This window comes from Miscanthus floridulus, chromosome 6, assembly GCF_019320115.1.
Source record: "Miscanthus floridulus cultivar M001 chromosome 6, ASM1932011v1, whole genome shotgun sequence".
Taxonomy (NCBI): domain Eukaryota; kingdom Viridiplantae; phylum Streptophyta; class Magnoliopsida; order Poales; family Poaceae; genus Miscanthus; species Miscanthus floridulus.
In genome coordinates this window covers 120116733-120127396 of record NC_089585.1, presented here as the reverse complement: position 1 = coordinate 120127396, position 10664 = coordinate 120116733, and the positions used below count along the sequence as shown (strand labels likewise).

At 42.9% G+C, this 10664-nt stretch overlaps 1 pseudogene; it reads right to left on the bottom strand.

The window, feature by feature from the left end:
- Window positions 1-376: 376 nt before the first annotated feature.
- Window positions 377-10430, bottom strand: LOC136461125 (tryptophan--tRNA ligase, cytoplasmic-like; annotated as a pseudogene).
- Window positions 10431-10664: the final 234 nt, after the last annotated feature.

Below are 10664 nucleotides of genomic sequence, written 5' to 3'. Positions count from 1 at the left end.
TCCATCATTAGCGCATGCTAGTTACTGTAGCACTTATGGCTAATCATGGACTAATTAGTCTTAAAACATTCGTCTCGCGATTTCCAACCAAACTGTGCAATTAGTTTTTTCGTCTATATTTAATACTCCATACATATGCCGCAAGATTCGATGTGATAGTTTAGGGCGAAAATTTTTAGAAACTAAACCAGGCCTAAACAAAGTCATGTATCCAAGGGTGACTTCAACTTGTATTCCAATAACGACGCAGGCCACCCGCAATATTACAATGGCATTCAAGACACTGTTTAAAAGTTCAACAAAATCAGCATGGATTCATTTCATTAAATTGATTTCAAATTGACACCACTGCCTACATATTTAAATATTTAATAAATCATCCGGCCACCTCAGTATGGCATAAAAGATCGACGAAAATGTCCAGCCTTCTTGTCTTGCTCAGCCTTAATTCCATGAATGCATCAACCATCTCCTCAGTGACTTGAGCTCTAGCTCTCTGGTGTCTAGAAACCATCTCAGATATAGCGGCAGTGAGGCGTTGTTCACTTCGCCTGTCAGCATCCTTCCATCCTTTACTCCTTTATGTGCTCAAACTCATCCACCCCGTTCGTTTATTGGTTTCAGCCAGGCTTATTCAACTAATCAACAGTATTTTCCTCTCACAACGAACCAGCACCAGCCAGCCCAAATCAACCCAGAAACAAATCAGCGAACACGCCGATCGTCGTCTTTTAGGAAGAATTCTAGGTATTTGATTGGGACATCCACGTCAAGGTTAGCACCAAGTTTCCTGTGAAGCTCCAGAGAGCTCTGGCCACCTGAGAAAGCATATTTATTCACCATTGTCTTTATTTGTTTAGGACTATCTTTTTTTAGATAAAGGATAGTTTATATCCAACTTCATCTACCTCAGGGTAGAATCAGGTCAATTATTATAAAGTTCGGTACAGTGACCAGCACACAACCCACAGGGATCACAAGCTTACAAGTAGACACTAGGACAACAAAGCGGGAAGTAAAGTTCTGACTAATGAAGACCAATAAACCTAGTCGATAACCATCCATTGAAATTAAAGAAGTGCAATGCTGATGTCTCTAGATGCTGCCCAATAAGAATCAGTTGACCCGTAGATCATTACGCCGCTGCAGCCTTGCCCATTGCCGTAGCCAATAGATTCCCCTAAATAGCACCTGTAAAAAAGTTTTTGGTCTGCATTTGTCAAAAACTACTTCGTTTCTTGTTAACCAGATTATCCAACATAAAGCTGACGCTGCAGTTAATAACAAAGAATTATGTATGTTACCACCCACCTTAGACCAATTAACAAATAAATCATGTATACTGAGGGGATGATAACCCAAACATCAAGTGTACAGCACGCCACAAGAACTTAGCATAATAACATTGGAAAAAAGGTGTTGAATAGTTTCTGGATGATGACAGAAGCAACATTTCATATCACCATTCCAGCTTCGTTGTGCAAGATTGTCCTTGGTTAAGATCACACCTCTTTTTAAATACCACAAGAATATTTTTATTCTTGAAAGAATTTTGATCTGCCATAAATCCTATAACACTCTGACCCTATTGTTAATTAGTGCAGCATACATAGATTTAACAGAAAATGTACCAGGTGAATGTAATGCCCAAACAAACACATCCCTTTCCCCCTGTAAGTTCACATCTTGTAACGAGGCAATAATTCTATGCCAATCCCTTAGATTTCTACCCCTTAAGTTCCGGCGAAAGGAAATGTTCAGCGGGATTGATGCAAGTACAGTTGCCACAGAATCTGTTTTCTTCTCACAATATTGAACAACGAGGGAAATTTATCTTTTAATGGTTGGTTTCCCAACTAGGTGTCCATCCAAAAACAAGTTTGTGACCCGTCTTTTACTTTGAATGAATCAAAAGTCATGAAACTATCTTTTACATTCATCAGTCCTTTCCAGAAGTGAGAGTCAGTGGGCCTTTTGGTACAGCTCTCTATAGTTTTATCTTTTATATATTTATTTCTTAATAATTCTTGCCACATGCCATCCTCATTTAACAGCTTGAAGAGCCATTTACTCATCAGGCATTTGTTTTGTAAATCCAAATTATGTATGTCTAAACCACCCTGTATTTTTGGTTGGCACATAATTTCCCATTTAGCCAGTCTATATTTTCGCTTGTGATGGTCTTTTTGCCAGTAGAATCTTGATCTAAAGCAGTCGATCTTTTCTAATACTCCTTTTAGGAGTTCAAAGAAAGACATCATAAACATCGGTAAGCTAGAGAGCATCGAGTTTATTAAGACCAAGCGACCTCCTAAAGAAAGCATCTTACCTTTTCATCCGCTAAGCTTGTTTTCAATTCTGTTCTCTATTGACTGCCAATCTTTATTACTCAGTTTCCTAGTGTGCATAGGTAAACCAAGGTACCAAAAGGGAAACTTACCCACCCCACACCCAAATAACTATGAATAGAAAACCTCATGCTCTTTTGCTTTACCAAAACAAAATATTTTGTTTTTATGAAAATTAATTTTGAGCCCCGAAAGTTGCTCAAACGTGCTTAGTATCAATTTCATGTTTACCGCCTTCTCAACATCATGGCTCATAAAGATCACTGTGTCATCCGTATATTGTAGAATAGACAAACCATCTTGGACAAGATGAGGAATGACCCCTTCTATCTGGCCTGCTTCCTTGGCCCTAGCAATTAGTATAGCCAACATATCTGCCACTATATTAAATAGTATTGGAGACATTGGGTCACCTTGCCTTAGGCCTTTTTTTGTCTGGAAATAGGAACCAAGTTGGTCATTCACTTTAATGTTTACATTTCCTCACTGTGTAAACTGTTGTACCCAAGAACACCACTTCTGAGAGAATCCTTTCATCGCTAAGGTTTGTTGTAAAAAGTTCCATTTTACTTTATTATAAGCCTTTTCAAAATCTATTTTAAAGATTATTCTATCTTGCTTTTTCGAGTGGAGTTCATGAATCGTTTCATGGAGAATTACTGCGCCCTCCATGATGTTTCTTCCTGGGAGGAAAGCAGTTTGTGTTGGTCTAATGATCTTCTGGGCAACAGTAGACAGTCTATTAGTTGCAACTTTGGTAAAGATCTTAAAAGAAACATTCAACAAACAGATCGGTCTATATTGTTGAATGACTTTCGCATCTTTCTTCTTTGGTAACAGGATTATAGTACCAAAGTTGAGACTATTCAAAGGCAAAGTTCCCTCATGAAATTCCATAAAGAGAGCCATCAGATCATCTTTTATTAAATCCCAGAAGACCTGATAGAACTCAGGTGGAAAGCCATCGGGTCATATATTGTAGAATTTGGGCTACTGGCCGACATTTTAGAGCTCTCCTCCCCCTGAAGTGCAGGCAAAATTTTCGATTCAATTAGTGAAGGTTTTTGAAAACCAATTTCAGGAGCAATATCATGGATCATCCTAAAAAAAGGATCCCTATATATTGCACATGGTATAAGGCACCGCGGTTGGTCATTGCGAGGAAAGAGATGGGGAAATGAGGAAGGGAGCCATGGAGCAGCCTCCACAGGAGGAAAGCCAACAATGCCAAAGTCTGTTAGGATCGATGGTGTGTACCTCTGTGTGTGTAACCGTAGATCCAGGGATGACCTCTTCCACTAGAGTTCCTCTAGTCACCCTGGGACAGTAGCGTCGTGACCTCGCGAACACCGGTGGCGAGGCAGCTCCAGCTCGGTGGCGAGTTACAGTGGTGGCGGCCGTGACGCTGCAGGGGCGACGACGGAGGTTGGTGGGGCATATCCCGTCGCTGGCAGCATGGTCTTTAGATCAGTTTAGGGTTACTGTAGGTGGGTGTGGCGGCTCATGACGAACCTCATAGTCCGAGCCCTCACCCCCACCTTCTTTTTATGTGTGCTATGCGACAGGGGCCCACCAACCGGATTAGGGTTGGGCTCCCCCGATCAGGGAGCAGAGATATGGGCCTAATAGGCCATTAGGCCTATTGGTGGAGATCAACTAACATTCTCCCCTTTGATCTTATTCCATCTTTCACTTTCATATCATTTGCTTTTGTTTATTTCATTACAGATTAGCTCATAGAGCATGTCTCATCATCACGGTCCATTGCCGATAGACTTAACAGCTACAACTCACTACTCTGTTCTGAAATAGATACTTATCTTTAGGCCTTCTTTTGTCTAGGAATATTTTAGGCTTTCCCTTAAACCCAAGCTAGCTACATATTCTCTGAATACCATGTCCTCTGAACATGTTGGGTGGTAAGCCTTTTGTAAGCGGATCCGTGAGCATCCTTTCTGTACTTATATGCTCAAGACTTATGACTTGATCCTGGACTTTATCTTTCACAACATAATACTCTATGCCAATGTGTTTGGCAGCATCACTTGACTTATGTTGTGAGCATACAGTACTGCCAGATTATAATCGTAGTATAACTTTAAGTGGTCTATAGATGTCATCAACCACCTTCAAACCGGGTATGAACTTTTTTAGTCAGTTCACCTGCCCGTTGCCTCACAACACGCTACAAACTGTCATACATTATGGACAATGTAGTGACAGTTTGCTTTGAGCTTTTCTATGAAATAGCTCCTCTTTGCGAGATGATAGAAAATCCACGTCTGGATATGCATTCACTCTCGCATAATCAGAATCTAAATATCCCACCATGTGGAGTGAATCAGATCTTCCATATGTCATCATGAGGCCTTTTATTCCTTGCAAATAATGCAAGACTTTCTTTACTAATTTCAGTATTCTATTCTAGAATTGCTCTGGAATCTGCCAAGTAAAACCCGGTAATAAATGCCAAGTCAGGGCGCGTACATACTTGAGCATGTTGCAAGCTTCCAATAGCTGAAGCATATGGAACCACTTTCACTTTATCAATTGAGCTCATATTGGTTCCTGGGGCATTGAAAATCCCCATATCTGTCGCCCTTGACTATAGGAGCAGGTGAGGGACTACATTTGTGCATACTGAATTTCTTTAAGATCTTTTCTATGTATGCCTTTTGTGACAGTCATTATACCCTTTTTCTTCTATCTCGGTGAATCTCGATCCCTAGAACGAATGAGGCTTCGTCAAGATCTTTCATATCAAGTTTTGAGGACAACTTCTTTGTCTCCTGTAATAGACTGACATCACTACTAGCAAGTAACATATCATCCACATACAGGACAATGAAGATAAACTTCCCATTCTTAAACTTTGCATAGACACAATTGTCCTCTACATTCTCTTTAAAACCCAAAATTCTTTATTGACTGATCAAACTTCAAGTACCACTGTCTTGAAGCTTGCTTTAATCCATAAATGGATTTCTTTAGGTGGCATCCCATTTGTTCTTTTCCTTCCATGACAAAACCTTTCGGTTGTGCCATGTAAATATTTTCCTCCAAGTCTCCATTGAGAAATGCCGTCTTTACATCCATCTGATGTAATTCTCAATCATAATGTGCCACTAATGCCATTATGATTCTGAAGAAAACTTTACATGAGACTGGAGAAAAGGTCTCATTATAATCAATCTCTTCTCTTTGCATAAAGCCTTTTGCCACAAGTCACACTTGATATGTCTCTATATTCTCTTGAGAGTCATGTTTAGTCTTATAGACCCATTTATAGCCTACTGTTTTGACTCCTTTAGGAATTATTTTCAAATCCCAAACTTTATTGACATTCATCGATTTTATTTCATCTTCCATGGCCTCAAGCCACTTTGATGAATGATCACTTCTCATGGCTTCTTCAAATGAGGTGGGATCATCCTCCATTTGAAATTCCTTAGTGTTATACACTTCATAATCAGTAGAAATAGCTGATTTTCTAACTCTTTGAGACCTTCTAGGGGCCTCCACATTTGGCACAACTTCTGTTTGAGGCTGTTGTTGCTCCCTCTCATGTGTGGCAATAGGTTCTATAGGATCCTGAGGACCAGGCTCCTCATTGTCATTCATTGTTGCCACAGGTGGGATAACAACAGGTGCTAGCACCATAGTATCTAGCACTGTCGGTGCAGCTATAGCAGGTAGTGAGAAAAATGGCTCATGAATCATTAGAGTGGACGCATACACCCGCTTCACTTCAAGGACAATTTCTCGAGCTACCATGCTCCCCCTCATCTTTTCATCCTCTAGGAAAATAGCATGTCTTGTTTTCACAAACTTTGTATGTCTCTCTGGACAATGGAAAACAAAAACCTTTTGACTTTTCTATGTTGCCAATGAAATGGCACCTTACTATTTTGGGATCTAACTTCCCAATGTTTGGGTTAAATACTTTAGCCTCAGCAGGGCTCCCCCCCCCACACAAGTGGTTTAGTGAGGGTATACTTTCTGTCCACAACTCATACGGTGTTTTGGGCACCGATTTACTTGTTACTCTTTTGAGAATATGAATGGGGTTTTTAACGTCTCTATCCACAGGCTCAACTATAAGGTGGAGTAACTTATCATACTGCCCACCATATCCATCAGGGTACGATTGATTCTTTTAGCTACTCTATTCTGCTGAGGTTCACCTGGTATAGAATACTGGGCTACTATGCCATTCTTTTAGGGTATGCCGACCGCAGTACTCCTCCATGGTTAGACCTAACTATCTTAATCTTTAATATCTTAAATTTATCCAATGCTTCTGTTCTTTTTTTGATTGGATAAATATAGCCATAATGGGAGTAGTCATCTGTGAATGTTATGAACGAATCATTACCATCCACACTCTTTACAGGAAACTGACCACATATGTCTGTGTGAATAATCTGTAGAATTCCTGCGCTTCATTTGTCATCTTTTCTTAATTCTTTTTACATACTTTCCTTTTATGCATTCTCTGCATTGTTCTAAAACTGAGAGCTCTAATGGAGGAAGAATATCATTCTTAACTTGTCTTTCCATTCTTCTCCTCGAAATATGGCCTGAACGATAGTGCCATAATTTTGACAACGCATCATGAGCTCTCTTATGCCACCATTTCTAGAGTAACACTCTGTCACCAGCTGCTTTATCAGCTGAGTAGCATATGTCTTTGAAGTGTCAGTGAACTGACTCTTTATTCTATCGAGGTACTCGGTGACCGTGTCATATTCTAGGATTGAGCCCACAATTGTAGGTTCAATCATGTTCTTTATCACAACCAAACATTTCTGGTTGACAGTGACACACTTTCTATGCTCAAAAGCCATAGGATATCTTTTGGGATTTAAAATCCCTTTCTTTAGTTGCCCAAGTGGCATCATTCTCTTTTGTCTCCCTCACCGGTGCCACAATCTCAGTGGAACACGGTGAGGTGACTACCCAGTCCACCTTAGACAAGATGAAAACCAGGTCAAAACTTTTTTTAACATAAAATTAACATCATTTGCATGTCTTGATTCCAACATTGGTCAAAATCAAAACATATAATTATTCTTATACACTAATTCTACATCACCGTTGGGCAGAAATAGAATTAATGCATAAATCTTTAACTTTCACAACTGTTCTTACACACTAATTCTACATCACCGTTGGGCAGAAGTAGAATTAATGCATAAATCACTAAAATTAATATCTGTTCTTATACACTAATTCTACATCACCGTTGTGCAGAAGTAGAATTAATGCATAAATCATTAACATTACGATATTGTTATTAACAACGTTGGTCAGAAAACAATAACATCATAATCATATCTAAACTCTTTTTCTCCAATTAAATACCACATTGATTTAAAATAACTGGAGAATCAATATTTTCTTCAGCAGCGGAAAAAATCTCTTTTTCTCCAATTAAATACCACGTTGGTACAAATTAACCGGAGAATAAACAATTTCTCTAGCTGTGGAAAAACTTCTCTTTTCCTTGAATTTTACCCACAGGGAAAAATGTTTTTTCTATTTTCTTTAATCCATTAATCAATTTCCAGGAAATAAACATTTACTAGAAAAACTTTCCTTTTCTCCAGTTAAATATCACGTCGGTTCAAAATCACTGGAGAATATACTTTTTCTTTAGCAGCAGAAAAACTCTAATTCAATTTCTTGAATTTTACCCATAGGTAAAATACCTTTTTTCTATTTTTCTTTTGAGCCATTAATTCATTTTCTAGAAAATAAAAACTTTACTGGAAAATGAAAAAACAAAAAACTGATTGATTCTTTCTCACTGTTCTTTGATTGGGCTAGAACTGCCATAGTGGCCCGGCCCACCATTGCCTTTCACTCTCGCGCGCGTGCGCTGCGCTAACCCAGGCCGCAACCTGGGCCTGGGCCAGCAAAGCGGCCTGCCGCTCGCGCCCGCTTGGGCTGAAAGCCGGTCCGTGCTTCCATCGCCGTCAGATCTCATCCGATGGCCATCCGTCATCTTAGCTGAATAAAAACCTCCTCCGACCGCGGTCAGCAAAACCCTAGCGTTCATTCGGTTCTTTTCTTTCTCTCTCCGTCTACGCCGCTCTCTTGTCTCTCAGCGCACCCGCAGCCACCGAGAGGATACTGAGCGAGAGCGAGCAGCGACCATGGCGCCGTCGCCGGCCCCCTCGTCGGCGCGCGTGCTCCCCAACGGGTGAGCATGCCGCCGTCGAGCGGCCTGGCCGCGGCGCCCCCTTGCCAAGCCTGGAGAGCCAGCTCCCCGGCTCGTCTTCTTCTCCCGCGCCAGCGAAGGGCCGGCTCGGCTCTTCTTCTCCCGCGCCGGCGAAGGTGGGTTCGTCCCCCTTTCCCCTTCTTCCCCGTCCCTTCTCTCTTCTGGGATTAACCCATGGTGGGGATGGGGTCAAAATTAGGGTTAGGGTTTCGCTTTTCGATTCGATTTTGCCGATTTGGTTTTCTGTTCTTTGATTTCTTTTCTTTTCGTTCATCCGAATGGGTTCCCTTCCCATCCGAATCGGTTCCTTTCCTCTTCTCCCTTTCTCCTTTCCCATCCCCTTCTTCTTTCGATTTGGACTGTGTTCTTCTCTTTTCCGAACCAGTAGATGGGAATAGGGTTTAGATCTTGGGTTAGGGTTCGAAAAACGACCTACCCCTTTTCTTTGTTCTTTTCTTTGGATTTTTCTTTTCTTTGATTACTTTTCTCTTTTGGAGTTCATCCGAATGGCTTTCTCTTTTTCCCTTTCTCCATGCGAGTTAGGGTTAGGTCTTAGGGTTCGGCCAAATCCGAACCCACTCTTATTCTTTCCTGAGCTTTCTGCGCGGGTTAGGGTTAGTGAACCCCTTCTCCGACCCGAATGGATCTTGTTCTTTCTCCCCCGCGCGATGGCGGTGGTGACCGGGTTCTAGTGACATCCGCCACCCTCGGTCCCTTTTCTTTGCTTTTACCCGGTTAGGGTTAGGATTACACAGAGGCAACCTGCTCTGGTACCATTGTTAGGATCGATGGTGTGTACCTCTGTGTGTGTAACCGTAGATCCAGGGACGACCTCTTCCACTAGAGTTCCTCTAGTCGCCCTGGGACAGTAGCGTCGTGACCTCGCGGACACCGGTGGCGAGGTATAGTGGTGGCGGCCGTGACGCTGCAGGGGCGACGGCGGAGGTTGGTGGGGCACATCCCGTCGCTGACAACACGGTCTTTAGATCGGTTTAGGGTTACTGTAGGTGGGTGTGGCAGCTCACGGCGAACCTTGTAGTCCGAGCCCTCACCCCCACATTCCTTTTATGTGTACTGTACGACAGGGACCCACCAACCGGATTAGGGTTGAGCTCCCCCGATCAGGGAGCAGAGATAAGGGCCCAATAGGCCTTGGTGGAGATCAACTAACAAAGTCATCTTCTTGACTACCTCCAATTAGAATCCTCACATGTCACACGTTTGGCAACTTCAAGGATATTTTCATAAAATGCCCCTCTGGTATAACTGATATTTGTGAAGATGAAAGTTCTCTGAATATCAAATCCACAAGCTATGATGTCTTTTGCATTTTCACGGGCAAGCCTTTTGCATTCAGCAACAGTCAAGTTGTTGTTCCGCAGAAAACTTGCATCGTCACATAGCTGTATCACTACGGGCACCTTGAAAGCATCCTGCAAATACTTTGTGAACTTGAAGGGGATGAGATGGCCAAGGTGCAGCGCCTCTGATGAAGGTTCCATCCCCGTGAACAGGTAAAACTTCTCCCCTGCCTCGTGGAGATCCAGTACGCTATTGAAATCCCGGTGGGCGAAGAAGACTCCGCGCCGAAGGAAGCGATGCGGCGGGCGGGATGTGAGGCCCGCGATGCGGTGAACGAGCGCGGCGTCGATGCGCTGGCACCCAAACAGGTCAACCAGCTTGTCGTAGTCCATGCGCCCCTCCGGAGCCAACACCTCCGACTGGGTAACTACCAGTTCCACTGCCGCCGCCTCTGTCTCGTGTTCTGTATCTTTGGCCCGAACGCCGACCACCGGCGGCGTCTCCTCCTGCACGACGAGCATCGGCTGTGTCGCTTCACGTTGAGCACCAACTTCCATGTCCGGAGGCAGATCTATTCTATCTCCGAAAAAACTTGACTTTGTGCCTGCAAATCTTCGATATTGCTGGATGCACGATGTAGCGGTGTAGGTGCAGAGAGGCGGCGGCGGAACCAACGGCCGGCGGCAGGGAGGCGGTGGCCAAGCGGGGGTGGGATGGGAGGAGACAGGCGGTGCCAGCGGATATATATATAGGAGCGGGGGCGACCGGGCGGGGGCGAGGCAACCGAGGCC